Source organism: Gymnoscopelus microlampas (genome assembly GCF_963454915.1).
Source record: "Gymnoscopelus microlampas genome assembly, contig: SCAFFOLD_28, whole genome shotgun sequence".
Classification (NCBI taxonomy): Eukaryota; Metazoa; Chordata; class Actinopteri; order Myctophiformes; family Myctophidae; genus Gymnoscopelus; species Gymnoscopelus microlampas.
This window is the reverse complement of record NW_028155559.1, coordinates 260,362-270,799: the sequence shown is the minus strand read 5'-3', so window position 1 is coordinate 270,799 and position 10,438 is coordinate 260,362.

The window sequence follows — 10,438 nt, the reverse complement described above, 5'->3', positions numbered from 1 at the left end:
AATAGAAGCCCAATCCACAATACATGAGCCTAGAGGCCTTCCTTATGACTAAACTGACACCCACTTTCTTAAAAATATAATGGGTCTAAATAGCCTTTTCAGGCTGAGAGAAGCACTTTGGTAACATTTGGCTGTAACTTGTTCCCAGTACTTTCTGAGTGGCTGGTGACTGTGTGTTGTACCTAAAAGTGCCCAAATAGAATCCCAATGCACTATAAATGGGCCTAAATGCCTTCCTTATGACAAAACTGACACCCATTTTCTTTAAAAATTCATTGGTCAAAATAGCCTTTTCAGGCTGAGAGAAGCACTTTGGTGACTTTTTGGCTGTAACTGGTTCCCAGTACATTCAGAGTGGCTGCTGACTGTGTGACTTGTCTAAAAGTGGCCAAATAGAAGCCCAATCCACAATACATGAGCCTAGAGGCCTTCCTTATGACTAAACTGACACCCACTTTCTTAAAAATATAATGGGTCTAAATAGCCTTTTCAGGCTGAGAGAAGCACTTTGGTAACATTTGGCTGTAACTTGTTCCCAGTACTTTCTGAGTGGCTGGTGACTGTGTGTTGTACCTAAAAGTTTCCAAATAGAATCCCAATGCACTATACATGGGCCTAAATGCCTTCCTTATGACAAAACTGACACCCATTTTCTTTAAAAAATCATTGGTCAAAATAGCCTTTTCAGGCTGAGAGAAGCACTTTGGTGACGTTTAACTGTAACTGGTTCCCAGTACATTCTTAGTGGCTGCTGACTGTGTGACTTGGCTAAAAGTGCCCAAATAGAAGCCCAATCCACAATACATGAGCCTAGAGGCCTTCCTTATGACTAAACTGACACCCACTTTCTTAAAAATATAATGGGTCTAAATAGCCTTTTCAGGCTGAGAGAAGCACTTTGGTAACATTTGGCTGTAACTTGTTCCCAGTACTTTCTGAGTGGCTGGTGACTGTGTGTTGTACCTAAAAGTGCCCAAATAGAATCCCAATGCACTATAAATGGGCCTAAATGCCTTCCTTATGACAAAACTGACACCCATTTTCTTTAAAAATTCATTGGTCAAAATAGCCTTTTCAGGCTGAGAGAAGCACTTTGGTGACTTTTTGGCTGTAACTGGTTCCCAGTACATTCAGAGTGGCTGCTGACTGTGTGACTTGTCTAAAAGTGGCCAAATAGAAGCCCAATCCACAATACATGAGCCTAGAGGCCTTCCTTATGACTAAACTGACACCCACTTTCTTAAAAATATAATGGGTCTAAATAGCCTTTTCAGGCTGAGAGAAGCACTTTGGTAACATTTGGCTGTAACTTGTTCCCAGTACTATCTGAGTGGCTGGTGACTGTGTGTTGTACCTAAAAGTGCCCAAATAGAATCCCAATGCACTATAAATGGGCCTAAATGCCTTCCTTATGACAAAACTGACACAAATTTTCTTTATAAATGCATTGGTCAAAATAGCCTTTTCAGGCTGAGAGAAGCACTTTGGTGACTTTTTGGCTGTAACTGGTTCCCAGTACATTCTGAGTGGCTGCTGACTGTGTGACTTGTCTAAAAGTGGCCAAATAGAAGCCTAATCCACAATACATGAGCCTAGAGGCCTTTCTTATGACTAAACTGACACCCACTTTCTTAAAAATATAATGGGTCTAAATAGCCTTTTCAGGCTGAGAGAAGCACTTTGGTAACATTTGGCTGTAACTTGTTCCCAGTACTTTCTGAGTGGCTGGTGACTGTGTGTTGTACCTAAAAGTTTCCAAATAGAATCCCAATGCACTATACATGGGCCTAAATGCCTTCCTTATGACAAAACTGACACCCATTTTCTTTAAAAAATCATTGGTCAAAATAGCCTTTTCAGGCTGAGAGAAGCACTTTGGTGACGTTTAACTGTAACTGGTTCCCAGTACATTCTTAGTGGCTGCTGGCTGTGTGACTTGGCTAAAAGTGCCCAAATAGAAGCCCAATCCACAATACATGAGCCTAGAGGCCTTCCTTATGACTAAACTGACACCCACTTTCTTTAAAAATTCATTGGTCAAAATAGCCTTTTCAGGCTGAGAGAAGCACTTTGGTGACTTTTTGGCTGTAACTGGTTCCCAGTACATTCAGAGTGGCTGCTGACTGTGTGACTTGTCTAAAAGTGGCCAAATAGAAGCCCAATCCACAATACATGAGCCTAGAGGCCTTCCTTATGACTAAACTGACACCCACTTTCTTAAAAATATGATGGGTCTAAATAGCCTTTTCAGGCTGAGAGAAGCACTTTGGTAACATTTGGCTGTAACTTGTTCCCAGTACTTTCTGAGTGGCTGGTGACTGTGTGTTGTACCTAAAAGTGCCCAAATAGAATCCCAATGCATTATAAATGGGCCTAAATGCCTTCCTTATGACAAAACTGACACACATTTTCTTTATAAATGCATTGGTCAAAATAGCCTTTTCAGGCTGAGAGAAGCACTTTGGTGACTTTTTGGCTATAACTGGTTCCCAGTACATTCTGAGTGGCTGCTGACTGTGTGACTTGTCTAAAAGTGGCCAAATAGAAGCCTAATCCACAATACATGAGCCTAGAGGCCTTTCTTATGACTAAACTGACACCCACTTTCTTAAAAATATAATGGGTCTAAATAGCCTTTTCAGGCTGAGAGAAGCACTTTGGTAACATTTGGCTGTAACTTGTTCCCAGTACTTTCTGAGTGGCTGGTGACTGTGTGTTGTACCTAAAAGTTTCCAAATAGAATCCCAATGCACTATACATGGGCCTAAATGCCTTCCTTATGACAAAACTGACACCCATTTTCTTTAAAAAATCATTGGTCAAAATAGCCTTTTCAGGCTGAGAGAAGCACTTTGGTGACGTTTAACTGTAACTGGTTCCCAGTACATTCTTAGTGGCTGCTGGCTGTGTGACTTGGCTAAAAGTGCCCAAATAGAAGCCCAATCCACAATACATGAGCCTAGAGGCCTTACTTATGACTAAACTGACACCCACTTTCTTAAAAATATAATGGGTCTAAATAGCCTTTTCAGGCTGAGAGAAGCACTTTGGTAACATTTGGCTGTAACTTGTTCCCAGTACTTTCTGAGTGGCTGGTGACTGTGTGTTGTACCTAAAAGTGCCCAAATAGAATCCCAATGCACTATAAATGGGCCTAAATGCCTTCCTTATGACAAAACTGACACCCATTTTCTTTAAAAATTCATTGGTCAAAATAGCCTTTTCAGGCTGAGAGAAGCACTTTGGTGACTTTTTGGCTGTAACTGGTTCCCAGTACATTCAGAGTGGCTGCTGACTGTGTGACTTGTCTAAAAGTGGCCAAATAGAAGCCCAATCCACAATACATGAGCCTAGAGGCCTTCCTTATGACTAAACTGACACCCACTTTCTTAAAAATATAATGGGTCTAAATAGCCTTTTCAGGCTGAGAGAAGCACTCTGGTAACATTTGGCTGTAACTTGTTCCCAGTACTTTCTGAGTGGCTGGTGACTGTGTGTTGTACCTAAAAGTGCCCAAATAGAATCCCAATGCACTATAAATGGGCCTAAATGCCTTCCTTATGACAAAACTGACACAAATTTTCTTTATAAATGCATTGGTCAAAATAGCCTTTTCAGGCTGAGAAGCACTTTGGTGACTTTTTGGCTGTAACTGGTTCCCAGTACATTCTGAGTGGCTGCTGACTGTGTGACTTGTCTAAAAGTGGCCAAATAGAAGCCTAATCCACAATATATGAGCCTAGAGGCCTTTCTTATGACTAAACTGACACCCACTTTCTTAAAAATATAATGGGTCTAAATAGCCTTTTCAGGCTGAGAGAAGCACTTTGGTAACATTTGGCTGTAACTTGTTCCCAGTACTTTCTGAGTGGCTGGTGACTGTGTGTTGTACCTAAAAGTTTCCAAATAGAATCCCAATGCACTATACATGGGCCTAAATGCCTTCCTTATGACAAAACTGACACCCATTTTCTTTAAAAAATCATTGGTCAAAATAGCCTTTTCAGGCTGAGAGAAGCACTTTGGTGACGTTTAACTGTAACTGGTTCCCAGTACATTCTTAGTGGCTGCTGGCTGTGTGACTTGGCTAAAAGTGCCCAAATAGAAGCCCAATCCACAATACATGAGCCTAGAGGCCTTCCTTATGACTAAACTGACACCCACTTTCTTAAAAATATAATGGGTCTAAATAGCCTTTTCAGGCTGAGAGAAGCACTTTGGTAACATTTGGCTGTAACTTGTTCCCAGTACTTTCTGAGTGGCTGGTGACTGTGTGTTGTACCTAAAAGTGCCCAAATAGAATCCCAATGCACTATAAATGGGCCTAAATGCCTTCCTTATGACAAAACTGACACCCATTTTCTTTAAAAATTCATTGGTCAAAATAGCCTTTTCAGGCTGAGAGAAGCACTTTGGTGACTTTTTGGCTGTAACTGGTTCCCAGTACATTCAGAGTGGCTGCTGACTGTGTGACTTGTCTAAAAGTGGCCAAATAGAAGCCCAATCCACAATACATGAGCCTAGAGGCCTTCCTTATGACTAAACTGACACCCACTTTCTTAAAAATATAATGGGTCTAAATAGCCTTTTCAGGCTGAGAGAAGCACTCTGGTAACATTTGGCTGTAACTTGTTCCCAGTACTTTCTGAGTGGCTGGTGACTGTGTGTTGTACCTAAAAGTGCCCAAATAGAATCCCAATGCACTATAAATGGGCCTAAATGCCTTCCTTATGACAAAACTGACACAAATTTTCTTTATAAATGCATTGGTCAAAATAGCCTTTTCAGGCTGAGAGAAGCACTTTGGTGACTTTTTGGCTGTAACTGGTTCCCAGTACATTCTGAGTGGCTGCTGACTGTGTGACTTGTCTAAAAGTGGCCAAATAGAAGCCTAATCCACAATACATGAGCCTAGAGGCCTTTCTTATGACTAAACTGACACCCACTTTCTTAAAAATATAATGGGTCTAAATAGCCTTTTCAGGCTGAGAGAAGCACTTTGGTAACATTTGGCTGTAACTTGTTCCCAGTACTTTCTGAGTGGCTGGTGACTGTGTGTTGTACCTAAAAGTTTCCAAATAGAATCCCAATGCACTATACATGGGCCTAAATGCCTTCCTTATGACAAAACTGACACCCATTTTCTTTAAAAAATCATTGGTCAAAATAGCCTTTTCAGGCTGAGAGAAGCACTTTGGTGACGTTTAACTGTAACTGGTTCCCAGTACATTCTTAGTGGCTGCTGGCTGTGTGACTTGGCTAAAAGTGCCCAAATAGAAGCCCAATCCACAATACATGAGCCTAGAGGCCTTCCTTATGACTAAACTGACACCCACTTTCTTTAAAAATTCATTGGTCAAAATAGCCTTTTCAGGCTGAGAGAAGCACTTTGGTGACTTTTTGGCTGTAACTGGTTCCCAGTACATTCAGAGTGGCTGCTGACTGTGTGACTTGTCTAAAAGTGGCCAAATAGAAGCCCAATCCACAATACATGAGCCTAGAGGCCTTCCTTATGACTAAACTGACACCCACTTTCTTAAAAATATGATGGGTCTAAATAGCCTTTTCAGGCTGAGAGAAGCACTTTGGTAACATTTGGCTGTAACTTGTTCCCAGTACTTTCTGAGTGGCTGGTGACTGTGTGTTGTACCTAAAAGTGCCCAAATAGAATCCCAATGCATTATAAATGGGCCTAAATGCCTTCCTTATGACAAAACTGACACACATTTTCTTTATAAATGCATTGGTCAAAATAGCCTTTTCAGGCTGAGAGAAGCACTTTGGTGACTTTTTGGCTATAACTGGTTCCCAGTACATTCTGAGTGGCTGCTGACTGTGTGACTTGTCTAAAAGTGGCCAAATAGAAGCCTAATCCACAATACATGAGCCTAGAGGCCTTTCTTATGACTAAACTGACACCCACTTTCTTAAAAATATAATGGGTCTAAATAGCCTTTTCAGGCTGAGAGAAGCACTTTGGTAACATTTGGCTGTAACTTGTTCCCAGTACTTTCTGAGTGGCTGGTGACTGTGTGTTGTACCTAAAAGTTTCCAAATAGAATCCCAATGCACTATACATGGGCCTAAATGCCTTCCTTATGACAAAACTGACACCCATTTTCTTTAAAAAATCATTGGTCAAAATAGCCTTTTCAGGCTGAGAGAAGCACTTTGGTGACGTTTAACTGTAACTGGTTCCCAGTACATTCTTAGTGGCTGCTGGCTGTGTGACTTGGCTAAAAGTGCCCAAATAGAAGCCCAATCCACAATACATGAGCCTAGAGGCCTTACTTATGACTAAACTGACACCCACTTTCTTAAAAATATAATGGGTCTAAATAGCCTTTTCAGGCTGAGAGAAGCACTTTGGTAACATTTGGCTGTAACTTGTTCCCAGTACTTTCTGAGTGGCTGGTGACTGTGTGTTGTACCTAAAAGTGCCCAAATAGAATCCCAATGCACTATAAATGGGCCTAAATGCCTTCCTTATGACAAAACTGACACCCATTTTCTTTAAAAATTCATTGGTCAAAATAGCCTTTTCAGGCTGAGAGAAGCACTTTGGTGACTTTTTGGCTGTAACTGGTTCCCAGTACATTCAGAGTGGCTGCTGACTGTGTGACTTGTCTAAAAGTGGCCAAATAGAAGCCCAATCCACAATACATGAGCCTAGAGGCCTTCCTTATGACTAAACTGACACCCACTTTCTTAAAAATATAATGGGTCTAAATAGCCTTTTCAGGCTGAGAGAAGCACTCTGGTAACATTTGGCTGTAACTTGTTCCCAGTACTTTCTGAGTGGCTGGTGACTGTGTGTTGTACCTAAAAGTGCCCAAATAGAATCCCAATGCACTATAAATGGGCCTAAATGCCTTCCTTATGACAAAACTGACACAAATTTTCTTTATAAATGCATTGGTCAAAATAGCCTTTTCAGGCTGAGAAGCACTTTGGTGACTTTTTGGCTGTAACTGGTTCCCAGTACATTCTGAGTGGCTGCTGACTGTGTGACTTGTCTAAAAGTGGCCAAATAGAAGCCTAATCCACAATATATGAGCCTAGAGGCCTTTCTTATGACTAAACTGACACCCACTTTCTTAAAAATATAATGGGTCTAAATAGCCTTTTCAGGCTGAGAGAAGCACTTTGGTAACATTTGGCTGTAACTTGTTCCCAGTACTTTCTGAGTGGCTGGTGACTGTGTGTTGTACCTAAAAGTTTCCAAATAGAATCCCAATGCACTATACATGGGCCTAAATGCCTTCCTTATGACAAAACTGACACCCATTTTCTTTAAAAAATCATTGGTCAAAATAGCCTTTTCAGGCTGAGAGAAGCACTTTGGTGACGTTTAACTGTAACTGGTTCCCAGTACATTCTTAGTGGCTGCTGGCTGTGTGACTTGGCTAAAAGTGCCCAAATAGAAGCCCAATCCACAATACATGAGCCTAGAGGCCTTCCTTATGACTAAACTGACACCCACTTTCTTAAAAATATAATGGGTCTAAATAGCCTTTTCAGGCTGAGAGAAGCACTTTGGTAACATTTGGCTGTAACTTGTTCCCAGTACTTTCTGAGTGGCTGGTGACTGTGTGTTGTACCTAAAAGTGCCCAAATAGAATCCCAATGCACTATAAATGGGCCTAAATGCCTTCCTTATGACAAAACTGACACCCATTTTCTTTAAAAATTCATTGGTCAAAATAGCCTTTTCAGGCTGAGAGAAGCACTTTGGTGACTTTTTGGCTGTAACTGGTTCCCAGTACATTCAGAGTGGCTGCTGACTGTGTGACTTGTCTAAAAGTGGCCAAATAGAAGCCCAATCCACAATACATGAGCCTAGAGGCCTTCCTTATGACTAAACTGACACCCACTTTCTTAAAAATATAATGGGTCTAAATAGCCTTTTCAGGCTGAGAGAAGCACTCTGGTAACATTTGGCTGTAACTTGTTCCCAGTACTTTCTGAGTGGCTGGTGACTGTGTGTTGTACCTAAAAGTGCCCAAATAGAATCCCAATGCACTATAAATGGGCCTAAATGCCTTCCTTATGACAAAACTGACACAAATTTTCTTTATAAATGCATTGGTCAAAATAGCCTTTTCAGGCTGAGAGAAGCACTTTGGTGACTTTTTGGCTGTAACTGGTTCCCAGTACATTCTGAGTGGCTGCTGACTGTGTGACTTGTCTAAAAGTGGCCAAATAGAAGCCTAATCCACAATACATGAGCCTAGAGGCCTTTCTTATGACTAAACTGACACCCACTTTCTTAAAAATATAATGGGTCTAAATAGCCTTTTCAGGCTGAGAGAAGCACTTTGGTAACATTTGGCTGTAACTTGTTCCCAGTACTTTCTGAGTGGCTGGTGACTGTGTGTTGTACCTAAAAGTTTCCAAATAGAATCCCAATGCACTATACATGGGCCTAAATGCCTTCCTTATGACAAAACTGACACCCATTTTCTTTAAAAAATCATTGGTCAAAATAGCCTTTTCAGGCTGAGAGAAGCACTTTGGTGACGTTTAACTGTAACTGGTTCCCAGTACATTCTTAGTGGCTGCTGGCTGTGTGACTTGGCTAAAAGTGCCCAAATAGAAGCCCAATCCACAATACATGAGCCTAGAGGCCTTCCTTATGACTAAACTGACACCCACTTTCTTTAAAAATTCATTGGTCAAAATAGCCTTTTCAGGCTGAGAGAAGCACTTTGGTGACTTTTTGGCTGTAACTGGTTCCCAGTACATTCAGAGTGGCTGCTGACTGTGTGACTTGTCTAAAAGTGGCCAAATAGAAGCCCAATCCACAATACATGAGCCTAGAGGCCTTCCTTATGACTAAACTGACACCCACTTTCTTAAAAATATAATGGGTCTAAATAGCCTTTTCAGGCTGAGAGAAGCACTTTGGTAACATTTGGCTGTAACTTGTTCCCAGTACTTTCTGAGTGGCTGGTGACTGTGTGTTGTACCTAAAAGTGCCCAAATAGAATCCCAATGCATTATAAATGGGCCTAAATGCCTTCCTTATGACAAAACTGACACACATTTTCTTTATAAATGCATTGGTCAAAATAGCCTTTTCAGGCTGAGAGAAGCACTTTGGTGACTTTTTGGCTATAACTGGTTCCCAGTACATTCTGAGTGGCTGCTGACTGTGTGACTTGTCTAAAAGTGGCCAAATAGAAGCCTAATCCACAATACATGAGCCTAGAGGCCTTACTTATGACTAAACTGACACCCACTTTCTTAAAAATATAATGGGTCTAAATAGCCTTTTCAGGCTGAGAGAAGCACTTTGGTAACATTTGGCTGTAACTTGTTCCCAGTACTTTCTGAGTGGCTGGTGACTGTGTGTTGTACCTAAAAGTGCCCAAATAGAATCCCAATGCACTATAAATGGGCCTAAATGCCTTCCTTATGACAAAACTGACACCCATTTTCTTTAAAAATTCATTGGTCAAAATAGCCTTTTCAGGCTGAGAGAAGCACTTTGGTGACTTTTTGGCTGTAACTGGTTCCCAGTACATTCAGAGTGGCTGCTGACTGTGTGACTTGTCTAAAAGTGGCCAAATAGAAGCCCAATCCACAATACATGAGCCTAGAGGCCTTCCTTATGACTAAACTGACACCCACTTTCTTAAAAATATAATGGGTCTAAATAGCCTTTTCAGGCTGAGAGAAGCACTCTGGTAACATTTGGCTGTAACTTGTTCCCAGTACTTTCTGAGTGGCTGGTGACTGTGTGTTGTACCTAAAAGTGCCCAAATAGAATCCCAATGCACTATAAATGGGCCTAAATGCCTTCCTTATGACAAAACTGACACAAATTTTCTTTATAAATGCATTGGTCAAAATAGCCTTTTCAGGCTGAGAGAAGCACTTTGGTGACTTTTTGGCTGTAACTGGTTCCCAGTACATTCTGAGTGGCTGCTGACTGTGTGACTTGTCTAAAAGTGGCCAAATAGAAGCCTAATCCACAATATATGAGCCTAGAGGCCTTTCTTATGACTAAACTGACACCCACTTTCTTAAAAATATAATGGGTCTAAATAGCCTTTTCAGGCTGAGAGAAGCACTTTGGTAACATTTGGCTGTAACTTGTTCCCAGTACTTTCTGAGTGGCTGGTGACTGTGTGTTGTACCTAAAAGTTTCCAAATAGAATCCCAATGCACTATACATGGGCCTAAATGCCTTCCTTATGACAAAACTGACACCCATTTTCTTTAAAAAATCATTGGTCAAAATAGCCTTTTCAGGCTGAGAGAAGCACTTTGGTGACGTTTAACTGTAACTGGTTCCCAGTACATTCTTAGTGGCTGCTGGCTGTGTGACTTGGCTAAAAGTGCCCAAATAGAAGCCCAATCCACAATACATGAGCCTAGAGGCCTTCCTTATGACTAAACTGACACCCACTTTCTTAAAAATATAATGGGTCTA